Here is a 14,500-nt window from a genome sequence, read left to right on the forward strand (position 1 = left end):
AGTACTTTATTTGTATTTTTTTTTTTTTACTTCAATTCATATGTGCAGTTCTAGTCATTGTCGATTTAGGATGCACATTAGAGTTACAGGAAAAAAAGGGAGTTATTTGCTTTCATAAAAACGTTATGTATGTATGGATGGATGTAAGTATGTATGTATGTTTGTTTGTCTGTCTGTCTGTATGTACGTATGGATGGATGGATGTTAGTTTGTATGTTTGTATGTATTTATGTATATTTGTATGTATGTATGTATGCATGTATGTTTGTATGTATGTATGTATGTATGTATGTAAGTTTGTAAATATGTATGTTTGTATGTATGTTTGTTAGTATGTATGTATGTATGTATGTAACGTGAACTAAACACCAGGTGAGGCATACATACCAGTACTTTATTTGTATCAATTTTTTTACTTCAATTCATATGTGCAGTTCTAGTCATTGTCGATTTAGGATGCACATTAGAGTTACAGGGAAAAAAAGGGAGTTATTCGCTTTCATAATCACGTTATGTATGTATGTATGTATGTATGTATGGATGGATGTAAGTATGTATGTATGTCTGTATGTATGTATGTATGTATGTATGTATGTGACGTGCGGTGAACTAAACACCAGGTGAGGCATACATACCAGTACTTTATTTTTATTTATTTTTTTTTTACTTCAATTCATATGTGCAGTTGTAGTCATTGTTGATTTAGGATGCACATTAGAGTTACAGGGGAAAAAAAGGAGTTATTCGCTTTCATAAAAATGTTATGTATGGATGTATGGATGGATAGATGGATGTAAGTATGTATGTATGTATGTATGTATGTATGTATGTATGTATGTATGTATGTATGTATGTATGTATGTTTGTAAATATGTATGTTTGTATGTATGTATGGATGTATGTATGTATGTATGTATGTATGTATGTATGTATGTATGTATGTATGTATGTATGTGACGTGCGGTGAACTAAACACCAGGTGAGGCATACATACCAGCACTTTATTTGTATTTTTTTTTTTTTACTTCAATTCATATGTGCAGTTCTAGTCATTGTCGATTCAGGATGCACATTAGAGTTACAAGGAAAAAAAGGGAGTTATTTGCTTTCATAAAAACGTTATGTATGTATGGATGGATGTAAGTATGTATGTATGTTTGTATGTATGTCTGTCTGTCTGTATGTATGTACGTATGGATGGATGGATGTTAGTATGTATGTTTGTTTGTATGTATGTATGTATGTATGTATGTATGTATGTATGTATGCATGTATGTTTGTATGTATGTATGTATGTATGTATGTATGTATGTATCTATGTATGTAAGTTTGTAAATATGTATGTTAGTATGTATGTATGTATGTCCGTATGTATGTATGTATGGATGGATGTTAGGATGTATGTTTGTATGTATGTATGTTTGTATGTATGTATGTATCTATGTATGTAAGTTTGTAAATATGTATGTTAGTATGTATGTATGTATGTATGTATGTATGTATGTTTGTATGTATGTATGTATGTATGTGACGTGAACTAAACACCAGGTGAGGCATACATACCAGTACTTTATTTTTATTTATTTTTTTACTTCAATTCATATGTGCAGTTCTAGTCATTGTCGATTTAGGATGCACATTAGAGTTACAGGGAAAAAAAGGGAGTTATTTGCTTTCATAAAAACGTTAGGTATGTATGTATGTCTGTCTGTCTGTATGTATGTACGTATGGATGGATGGATGTTAGTATGTATGTATGTATGTATGTATGCATGTATGTTTGTATGTATGTATGTATGTATCTATGTATGTAAGTTTGTAAATATGTATGTTAGTATGTATGTATGTATGGATGCATGTATGTATGTATGTCCGTCTGTCTGTCTGTCTGTCTGTCTGTCTGTCTGTCTGGATGGATGGATGGATGTTAGTATGTATGTTTGTATGTATGTATGTATGTATGCATGTATCTTTGTATGTATGTATGTATGTATGTATGTAAGTTTGTAAATATGTATGTTAGTATGTATATATGTATGTATGTTTGTATGTATGTCTGTCTGTCTGTATGTATGTATGTATGGATGGATGTTAGGATGTATGTATGTATGTATGTATGTATGTATGTATGTATGTGACGTGAACTAAACACCAGGTGAGGCATACATACCAGTACTTTATTTTTATTTATTTTTTTACTTCAATCCATATGTGCAGTTCTAGTCATTGTCGATTCAGGATGCACATTAGAGTTACGGGGAAAAAAAGGGAGTTATTTGCTTTCATAAAAACGTTATGTATGTATGGATGGATGTAAGTATGTATGTATGTATGTATGGATGGATGTAAGTATGTATGTATGTTTGTATGTATGTCTGTCTGTCTGTATGTATGTACGTATGGATGGATGGATGTTAGTATGTATGTATGTATGTATGCATGTATGTTTGTATGTATGCATCTATGTATGTAAGTTTTTAAATATGTATGTATGTATGTCTGTCTGTCTGTATGTATGTATGTATGGATGGATGTTAGGATGTATGTTTGTATGTATGTATGCATGTATGTTTGTATGTATGTATGTATGTATGTAAGTTTGTAAATATGTATGTTAGTATGTATGTATGTATGTATGTATGTATGTTTGTATGTATGTATGTTAGTATGTATGTATGTATGTATGTATGTATGTATGTATGTATGTACGTATGTATGTATGTGACGTGAACTAAACACCAGGTGAGGCATACATACCAGTACTTTATTTTTATTTATTTTTTTACTTCAATTCATATGTGCAGTTCTAGTCATTGTCGATTCAGGATGCACATTAGAGTTACAGGAAAAAAAAGGGAGTTATTTGCTTTCATAAAAACGTTATGTTTTTATGGATTGATGTAAGTATGTATGTATGTATGTCCGTCTGTCTGTATGTATGTACGTATGTATGGATGGATGTAAGTATGTATGTATGTATGTGTGTCTGTCTGTATGTATGTACGTATGGATGGATGGATGTTAGTATGTATGTTTGTATGTATGTATGTTTATGTATGTATGCATGTATGTTTGTATGTATGTATGTATGGATGGATGTTAGGATGTATGTTTGTATGTATGTATGTATGTAAGTTTGTAAATATGTATGTTAGTATGTATGTATGTTTGTATGTATGTATGTATGTGACGTGAACTAAACACCAGGTGAGGCATACATACCAGTACTTTATTTTTATTTATTTTTTTACTTCAATTCATATGTGCATTTCTAGTCATTGTCGATTCAGGATGCACATTAGAGTTACAGGAAAAAAAGGGAGTTATTTGCTTTCATAAAAACGTTATGTATGTATGGATGGATGTAAGTATGTTTGTATGTATGTATGTATGTCTGTCTGTCTGTCTGTCTGGATGGATGTTAGTATGTATGTTTGTATGTATGTATGTTTGTATGTATGTATGTATGTATCTATGTATGTAAGTTTGTAAATATGTATGTTAGTATGTATGTATGTTTGTATGTATGTATGTATGGATGGATGTTAGGATGTATGTTTGTATGTATGTATGTATGTAAGTTTGTAAATATGTATGTTAGTATGTATGTATGTTTGTATGTATGTATGTATGTGACGTGAACTAAACACCAGGTGAGGCATACATACCAGTACTTTATTTTTATTTATTTTTTTACTTCAATCCATATGTGCAGTTCTAGTCATTGTCGATTTAGGATGCACATTAGAGTTACAGGAAAAAAAAGGGAGTTATTTGCTTTCATAAAAACGTTATGTATGTATGGATGGATGTAAGTATGTTTGTATGTATGTCTGTCTGTCTGTATGTATGTACGTATGGATGGATGGATGTTAGTATGTATGTTTGTATGTATGTATGTATGTTTATGTATGTATGCATGTATGTATGCATGTATGTTTGTATGTATGTATGTATGTATCTATGTATGTAAGTTTGTAAATATGTATGTTAGTATGTATGTATGTATGCATGTATGTTTGTATGTATGTATGTATGTATCTATGTATGTATCTATGTATGTAAGTTTGTAAATATGTATGTTAGTATGTATGTATGTATGTATGTCTGTCTGTCTGTCTGTCTGGATGGATGTTAGTATGTATGTTTGTATGTATGTATGTTTGTATGTATGTATGCATGTATGTATGTGACGTGCAGTGAACTAAACACCAGGTGAGGCATACATACCAGTACTTTATTTTTATTTATTTTTTTACTTCAATTCATATATGCAGTTCTAGTCATTGTCGATTTAGGATGCACATTAGAGTTACAGGAAAAAAAGGGAGTTATTCGCTTTCATAAAAACTTTATGTATGTATGTAAGTATGTATATATGTTTGCATGTATGTATGTATGTATGTATGTGTGTATTTATGTTTGTATTTATGTATGTATGTATGTATGTATCTATGTATGTAAGTTTGTAAATATGTATGTTAGTATGTATGTATGTATGTCCGTATGTATGTATGTATGGATGGATGTTAGTATGTATGTATGACGTGCGGTTTACTAAACACCAGGTGAGGCATACAAACTTTAATTTGATAATTTTTTTTACTTCAATTCATGTGTGTTATTGGCTTTCATAAAAACATGTATGTATGTAGGTAGGTAGGTAGGTAGGTAGGTAGGTATTAATGTACTTAGGTATGTATGTATTTATGTGTGTGTGTATGTATGTATTAATGTATGTATGTATGTATGTGACGTGAACTAAACACCAGGTGAGGCATACATACCAGTATTTTATTTTTGTTTATTTTTTTACTTCAATTCATATGTGCAGTTCTAGTCATTGTCGATTTAGGATGCACATTAGAGTTACAGGGAAAATAAGGGAGTTATTTGCTTTCATAAAAACATGTATGTATGTATGTATGTAGGTAGCTATGTATGTATGTATTTATTAATGCACCTAGTTATGTATGTATTTATTTATGTATGTGTGTGTGTGTGTGTGTGTGTGTGTGTGTGTGTGTGTGTGTGTGTGTGTGTGTGTGTGTGTGTGTGTGTGTGTGTATGTATATGTATGTATTAATGTATGTATGTGTGTATTAATGTATGGATGTATGTTTGTATGTATGTATGTGACGTGCGGTGAACTAAACACCAGGTGAGGCATACATACCAGTACTTTATTTTTATTTATTTTTTTACTTCAATTCATACGTGCAGTTCTAGTCATTGTCGATTCAGGATGCACATTAGAGTTACAGGGGGAAAAAGGGAGTTATTTGCTTTCATAAAAACGTTATGTATGTATGTATGTATGTATATATGTTTGTATGTATGTTTGTACGTATGTCTGTCTGTCTGTATGTATGTATGTATAGTTGTATGTATGGATGGATGGATGTAAGTAAGTATGTATGTTTGTTTGTATTTATGTATGTATTTTTGTATGAATGTATGTATGCTTGTATGTATGTATGTATTTTTGTATGTATGTTTGTATGTATGTATGTATGTATGTATGTATGTATGTATGTATGTATGTGACGTGAACTAAACACCAGGTGAGGCATACATACCAGTACTTTATTTTTATTTATTTTTTTACTTCAATTCATATGTGCAGTTCTAGTCATTGTCGATTTAGGATGCACATTAGAGTTACAGGGGAAAAAAGGGAGTTATTCGCTTTCATAATCACGTTATGTATGTATGTATGTAGTGTATGTATGTATGTATGTATGTATGTATGTATGTATGTATGTATGTATGTATGTATGTATGTATGTATGTATGTATGTGACGTGCGGTGAACTAAACACCAGGTGAGGCATACATACCAGTACTTTATTTTTATTTATTTTTTTACTTCAATTCATATGTGCAGTTCTAGTCATTGTCGATGTAGGATGCACATTAGAGTTACAGGGGGAACAAAGGAGTTATTCGCTTTCATAAAAACGTTATGGATATATGTATGTATGTATGTATGTATGTATGTATGTATGTATGTATGTATGTATGTATGTGATGTGCGGTGAAATAAACACCAGGTGAGGCATACATACCAGTACTTTATTTTTATTTATTTTTTTACTTCAATTCATATGTGCAGTTCTAGTCATTGTCGATTTAGGATGCACATTAGAGTTACAGGGAAAAAAAAGGAGTTATTCGCTTTCATAAAAATGTTATGTGTGTATGTATGGATGGATGGATGTAAGTATGTATGTATGTTTGTTTGTATGTACTGTATGTATGTATGTTTGGAAATATGTATGTTTGTATGTATGTATGTATGTATGTTTGGAAATATGTATGTTAGTATGTATGTATGTATGTATGTCTGTCTGTCTGTCTGGATGGATGTTAGTATGTATGTTTGTATGTATGTATGTATGTATGTTTGTATGTATGTATGTATGTATGTATGTATGTATGTATGTATGTATGTGACGTGCGGTGAACTAAACACCAGGTGAGGCATACATACCAGTACTTTATTTTTATTTATTTTTTTACTTCAATTCATATGTGCAGTTCTAGTCATTGTCGATGTAGGATGCACATTAGAGTTACAGGGGGAACAAAGGAGTTATTCGCTTTCATAAAAACGTTATGGATATATGTATGTATGTATGTATGTATGTATGTATGTATGTATGTATGTATGTATGTGATGTGCGGTGAAATAAACACCAGGTGAGGCATACATACCAGTACTTTATTTTTATTTATTTTTTTACTTCAATTCATATGTGCAGTTCTAGTCATTGTTGATTTAGGATGCACATTAGAGTTACAGGGGAAAAAAAGGAGTTATTCGCTTTCATAAAAATGTTATGTGTGTATGTATGGATGGATGGATGTAAGTATGTATGTATGTTTGTTTGTATGTACTGTATGTATGTATGTTTGGAAATATGTATGTTTGTATGTATGTATGTATGTATGTTTGGAAATATGTATGTTAGTATGTATGTATGTATGTATGTCTGTCTGTCTGTCTGGATGGATGTTAGTATGTATGTTTGTATGTATGTATGTATGTATGTATGTATGTATGCATGTATGTTTGTAGGTATGTATGTATGTATCTATGTATGTAAGTTTGTAAATATGTATGTTAGTATGTATGTATGTTTGTACGTATGTATGTATGTATGTATGTATGTATGTATGTATGTATGTATGTTTGGAAATATGTATGTTAGTATGTATGTATGTATGTATGTCTGTCTGTCTGTCTGGATGGATGTTAGTATGTATGTTTGTATGTATGTATGTATGTATGTATGTATGTATGCATGTATGTTTGTAGGTATGTATGTATGTATCTATGTATGTAAGTTTGTAAATATGTATGTTAGTATGTATGTATGTATGTATGTATGTATGTATGTATGCGACGTGAACTAAACACCAGATGAGGCATACATACCAGTACTTTATTTGTATTTATTTTTTTACTTCAATTCATATGTGCAGTTCTAGTCATTGTCGATTCAGGATGCACATTAGAGTTACAGGGAAATTAAGGGAGTTATTTGCTTTCATAAAAACATGTATGTATGTATGGATGTATGTATGTATGTAGGTATGTATGTATGTATGTATGTTTGTATGTATTGTTTACCTGTATCTCACCTTTTTTGTAAGGGGTGCTGGAAGCAGGCAGACCCGTCAGCGATCCTGTTCTGTCTCCCTGTAATGTTTATCTGATCTTGAATGGGATTGTGCTGAAAATTTTAATTTTCCTGAAGGAATAAGTAAAGTACTATCTAATCTAATCTAATGTATGTATTCATGTATGTATGTATGTATGTATGTATGTATGTATGTATGTATGTATGTATGTGACGTGAACTAAACACCAGGTGAGGCATACATACCAGTACTTTATTTTTATTTATTTTTTTACTTCAATTCATATGTGCAGTTCTAGTCATTGTCGATTTAGGATGCACATTAGAGTTACAGGGGAAAAAAGGGAGTTATTCGCTTTCATAATCACGTTATGTATGTATGTATGTAGTGTATGTATGTATGTATGTATGTACGTACGTACGTACGTACGTTTGCATGTATGTTTGTTTGTTTGTTTGTATGTATGTATGTATGTATGTATGTATGTATGTATGCATGTATGTATGTATGTATGTATGTATGTATGTATGTATGTATGTATGTATGTGACGTGCGGTGAACTAAACACCAGGTGAGGCATACATACCAGTACTTTATTTTTATTTATTTTTTTACTTCAATTCATATGTGCAGTTCTAGTCATTGTCGATGTAGGATGCACATTAGAGTTACAGGGGGAACAAAGGAGTTATTCGCTTTCATAAAAACGTTATGGATATATGTATGTATGTATGTATGTATGTATGTATGTATGTATGTATGTATGTATGTATGTATGTATGTGATGTGCGGTGAAATAAACACCAGGTGAGGCATACATACCAGTACTTTATTTTTATTTATTTTTTTACTTCAATTCATATGTGCAGTTCTAGTCATTGTTGAATCAGGATGCACATTAGAGTTACAGGGGGAAAAAAGGAGTTATTCGCTTTCATAAAAATGTTATGTGTGTATGTATGGATGGATGGATGTAAGTATGTATGTATGTTTGTTTGTATGTACTGTATGTATGTATGTTTGGAAATATGTATGTTTGTATGTATGTATGTATGTATGTTTGGAAATATGTATGTTAGTATGTATGTATGTATGTATGTCTGTCTGTCTGTCTGGATGGATGTTAGTATGTATGTTTGTATGTATGTATGTATGTATGTATGTATGTATGCATGTATGTTTGTAGGTATGTATGTATGTATGTTTGGAAATATGTATGTATGTTTGTATGTATGTATGTGACGTGCGGTGAACTAAACACCAGGTGAGGCATACATACCAGTACTTTATTTGTATTTTTTTTTTTTTACTTCAATTCATATGTGCAGTTCTAGTCATTGTCGATTTAGGATGCACATTAGAGTTACAGGGAAAAAAAGGGAGTTATTTGCTTTCATAAAAACGTTATGTATGTATGGATGGATGTAAGTATGTATGTATGTATGTCTGTCTGTCTGTATGTACGTATGGATGGATGGATGTTAGTTTGTATGTTTGTATGTATGTATGTAAGTTTGTAAATATGTATGTTTGTATGTATGTTTGTATGTATGTTTGTATGTATGTATGTATGTATGTATGTGACGTGAACTAAACACCAGGTGAGGCATACATACCAGTACTTTATTTGTATCAATTTTTTACTTCAATCCATATGTGCAGTTCTAGTCATTGTCGATTCAGGATGCACATTAGAGTTACAGGAAAAAAAAGGGAGTTATTTGCTTTCATAAAAACGTTATGTATGTATGGATGTCTGTCTGTATGTATGTACGTATGTATGGATGGATGTAAGTATGTATGTATGTTTGTATGTATGTCTGTCTGTCTGTATGTATGTACGTATGGATGGATGGATGTTAGTATGTATGTATGTATGTATGTATGTTTGTATGTATGTATGCATGTATGTTTGTATGTATGTACGTATGTATGGATGGATGTAAGTATGTATGTATGTTTGTATGTATGTCTGTCTGTCTGTATGTATGTACGTATGGATGGATGGATGTTAGTATGTATGTATGTATGTATGTATGTTTGTATGTAAGTTTGTAAATATGTATGTTCGTATGTATGTATGTTTGTATGTATTTATGTAAGTGACGTGAACTAAACACCAGGTGAGGCATACATACCGGTACTTTATTTTTGTTTATCTTTTTACTTCAATTCATATGTGCAGTTCTAGTCATTGTCGATTCAGGATGCACATTAGAGTTACAGGGAAAAAAAGGGAGTTATTTGCTTTCATCAAAACGTTATGTATGTATGGATGGATGTAAGTATGTATGTATGTATGTCTGTCTGTCTGTATGTATGTACGTATGTATGGATGGATGTAAGTATGTATGTATGTTTGTATGTATGTCTGTCTGTCTGTCTCTATGTATGTACGTATGGATGGATGGATGTTAGTATGTATGTATGTTTGTATGTATGTATGCATGTATGTTTGTATGTATTTATGTATGTATCTATGTATGTATCTATGTATGTAAGTTTGTAAATATGTATGTTAGTATGTATGTATGTATGTCTGTCTGGATGGATGTTAGTATGTATGTTTGTATGTATGTATGTATGTATGTATGCATGTATGTTTGTATGTATGTATGTATGTATCTATGTATGTAAGTTTGTAAATATGTATGTTAGTATATATGTATGTTTGTATGTATGTCTGTATGTATGTATGTATGTATGGATGGATGTTAGGATGTATGTTTGTATGTATGTATGTATGTATGTATGTAAGTTTGTAAATATGTATGTTAGTATGTATGTATGTTTGTATGTATGTATGTATGTATGTGACGTGAACTAAACACCAGGTGAGGCATACATACCAGTACTTTATTTTTATTTATTTTTTTACTTCAATTCATATGTGCAGTTCTAGTCATTGTCGATTTAGGATGCACATTAGAGTTACAGGGAAAAAAGGGAGTTATTTGCTTTCATAAAAACGTTATGTATGTATGGATGGATGTAAGTATGTATTTATGTATGTCTGTCTGTCTGTCTGTATGTACGTATGGATGGATGGATGTTAGTATGTATGTTTGTATGTATGTATGTTTGTATGTATGTATGTATGTATGTATCTATGTATGTAAGTTTGTAAATATGTATGTTAGTATGTATGTATGTATGTATGTATGTGACGTGAACTAAACACCAGGTGAGGCATACATACCAGTACTTTATCTTTATTTATTTTTTTACTTCAATTCATATGTGCAGTTCTAGTCATTGTCGATTTAGGATGCACATTAGAGTTACAGGGGAAAAAAAGGAGTTATTCGCTTTCATAAAATATATATATATATATATATATATATATATATATATATATATATATAAAATGTGTGTGTGTACCTTCTTTTAGTTTGGAAGAATTCCAAAGAAATGTTATTGCTAATCACATAATGCTAACAGCTAGCTTACATGTAGGCATATTCTTGTCCTATTTTGTTCAAGTTGTAGTTCTTTTCCCCCCAGAAGTGACACAAACACAGAAACGTAAATAAAGGAGACATGTTTATTATTGAAACTATCACTTAAATAAAAAAAGTGCATAGAAAATAAACATGATTAGAAACTTTTCTTTTTACACATTATATACAACTTTGTTTCCTCATTATACATTCAAGCGAGTTAAGCTAGTTTGTGGTTTCTTTTTTTCTTTTCCATTTCTTTCTCCGTGGTGGCTTTCCTTCATTGCTGGGAGAGAATGATGAGAATGATGATGTTGACAAAAGAGGGTTACCGATAAGACAAAAGTTGTTTCTGCTGTTTAAACCACCACAGGCCATCCTGACCTCTCTCGTCATTCAAAGTCTCTTCAATAAATTAAACGTTCAGCATTAATATTGAAAAACAAAAACAGTACATGATACGTACAACTGAAAACGGCCATTTTGGAAGGCGGTAGTCAGTGTTTCGCATGAACAGCACATCAAGTAAGTTGTGACATACGATGAGAACAACGACAAGCACGTGAACACACTGACGTCTCAACACATTTTCAACTGATCCTTTTTGCGGAAAAACTAAGAATAACTGCAAAATGCTCCTTTTTGTGACCAAGGTGCATTCACAGGCACAGCAAAAACTGGTACTGGATATCCCATTATACAAAAAAAAAGAAGAAACGATGCACGTTAGTTTGTTTATCTGAGAGTACTGTAACACAAAACCATTATAGAGTACATTGAAACATTGCTATTAGAATCATCGGCTGTTTTTTTATTATTTTTTCATTTGCTACTGTAACTAAGTTCGTCTGTCCATTCCATATATGGTATAGAATACTAAAGCACAAGACTATGCATGTGTCTGTATAATATTGTCATGTATTTATACTATAATTACAGAGAGGGGAGGGGGCACTGCTGTGACCGCCCCTCCACAGGAAATGAAGTCCGAAGATTTGGACCCACGAGCTGCGGAAGTGGGCCTCGACTGGTGAGATCTGTTAGACCGGAGCCCTTGACAGCCCCGAGACTCGTCGTGTTGTTGAGATAAAACCGAAAACCATCGCCCGCGTTCATCGGGAGTGTCGGCACGGCAACGGAAAAGCACGTCCACAGACGGAAGGTAGGATTATTACATTCATTAATGACCTTAGCAGCCTGCTTTTAGACCCTCACTTAAAGCAGTACTACTACATGTTGTTGTTGTTAAGGGCTTTGACCAGTAGGGGGCAGCATGGGAGTCACTGCTAATGGATGACAGTCATAATACAAGAAATGTATCTTTTTTTTAACACTGATGAGCACTAAGGAGTAATAAGACACTGAAAAGAAAAAATACATCTTGAATGACAAATCACTTTGTAAAGTTAATAGAAAAAGTTGCAATAATAGGTTGTCAAATTAGAAATATTATATGTGACGTTCAAGTTGTAATATTACAAGAAAAACATCCTAATAGGCCTTTTGTATGTATGACAATAAAGCCCATAAGTTCAAGTCGAAATATGACAAATAAGAAGTTGTATTTTATGACAATAAAGTTAGAATAGTTGTAGGGAAAAAAAGTCAAGTCAAAATATGAAGGAGAAAGTTGAGATTTTATGATATCATATTTAAAAGGTCATAATACTATTATAACAATTCCCTCATATTTGGGGAAACAAGTCCAATTTGTAATATGAGGGGAATAATTGCAGTTTTTTTACATTAAAGTTGTAATACTATTTTATGACATTCAAGTTATATTTGTAGGAAAAAGTGATAATACTGTATAATATGACAATTTCAGTCATATTTGAAGGAAACAAACCCAAGTTGTAATATGATGGAAAATGTTGCAGTTTCATGACGTTCAAGTTGCAATATGGTATATAAAAAGTAGTATTTTATGACATTAAAGTTAACATTTTTGGAGAAAAAAAGTCAAGTCGTGATATGAGGGGAAAGGTTGTAATTTTATGAAGTTAAAATTGTAATATTAAAAATTTAAAAAGTCATAATACTGTATATTATGACGATAGTCATCATTTCTGTATTTCCAAATAAGTTGTAACATAAATTCAGATTTGTAGTCATTTATAGTAAAGTCATTTTATTTTGAGGGGAAAAAAATCATATTTTATGACATTCACAATATTGTGAAGTATGAGGAATAAAATTGCAATTTTATGATAAAGTCATAATATTACAAACAAAAAGATACAATATATTTGATGCCAAAATCATAACATTTGGACAAAAAGTTGTAATATTCCGAGTGAAAAAGTCATAATGTATGTTAGGATAATAAAGTTATAATATGAGGAATTAAGTTGCGATTTTATGACAAAGTTGTAATATTTGGAGAAAAAAGTCAAGTCATAATATGAGGAGATACTGTATGTTGTGATTTTATGTTTGACTTGAAATATTACAAGAAAAAAATCCTTTGTAAAGAAATAGGTTGCAGTTTGTGACAGTTAAGCCGTAATATTACAAGATAAAAGACGAAATACCGTATATCAGAAGAATAAAGTCATAATTAGAGAAAAAAAAGTGGCGATTTCATGACACTTGAGTTATAGTAAACTAATATTACAAGAACAAGTCATACTATTTTATCATGACAAAGTTGTGATTTTATGTTGTTTAAGTTGTATTACAAGAAAGTCCAAATATTGCAGGGTAAATTTTAATGACTAAAAAGCCTAATTTCTAGTTGCGTAACGGTACATGTATTCATAATCTAAACAAAAAGTCATCATTGTAGGAGAATAACGTCATATATTATATTTCAAGTGAAAAAGCACAGATTTATAAGAATAAAGTTGTAATATGGCACAAAGTCTTTTTATGAGAATAATGTCAAATGTTTACAAAAATAAATTTGTATGTTAATATTACAAGAATAAATCATTCCCTTTAGGAGAATGTGATCTTTAAAAGGACAATTAATTTTAAGAAAATAAAGCTGTAACCCTGCAGAGGATAAATAGTAACATTTTGAAACTAAGTGGTAAAACTGCAAGGAAAAAAAGCCGTACTTTAAAGGGAAGAAAGTAGTTTTCTTTTCAGTGTGGTCCTAATACTCCTTGTTAAGCTGCATGGAGCATGAACATAAACAAAAGGCACCTCCCTGATAACAAAGCAGAGTTGAGTCAGATGTGAGATGAAGCGTGTTGATATTTGAGTCTGTAGTGAGGAGACAGTAAGGCTGGGGAGAGGAGATATCAGCTAAGCATCCACCATCAGCCAACCTCTCCCAAGTGCATAATCATCATCAAAGTAGTATTTCACATGAGCCCAGAAGAGAAGAGCTTCTGGTGGACTGAAGAAGCCAATTTGGACCAAACCACAGACCGGCGTCAGTCTTTGGAATCAAACAAAAACATTCA

General features: G+C 31.5%; 1 protein-coding gene across 3 annotated transcripts in view; it reads right to left on the minus strand.

Moving 5' to 3' along the window:
* Window positions 1-11,177: 11,177 nt before the first annotated feature.
* kmt2a (lysine (K)-specific methyltransferase 2A) overlaps window positions 11,178-14,500 on the minus strand; it is a 153,514-nt gene continuing 150,191 nt past the window's right edge. For all 3 annotated transcript variants that reach the window (XM_061878677.1, XM_061878676.1, XM_061878674.1), the window contains exon 34: window positions 11,178-14,500. This exon is cut by the window's right edge and continues 1,158 nt beyond it. The gene's annotated coding sequence lies outside the window, so the exon portion shown is untranslated.

Source organism: Nerophis ophidion, linkage group LG18 (genome assembly GCF_033978795.1).
Source record: "Nerophis ophidion isolate RoL-2023_Sa linkage group LG18, RoL_Noph_v1.0, whole genome shotgun sequence".
Classification (NCBI taxonomy): Eukaryota; Metazoa; Chordata; class Actinopteri; order Syngnathiformes; family Syngnathidae; genus Nerophis; species Nerophis ophidion.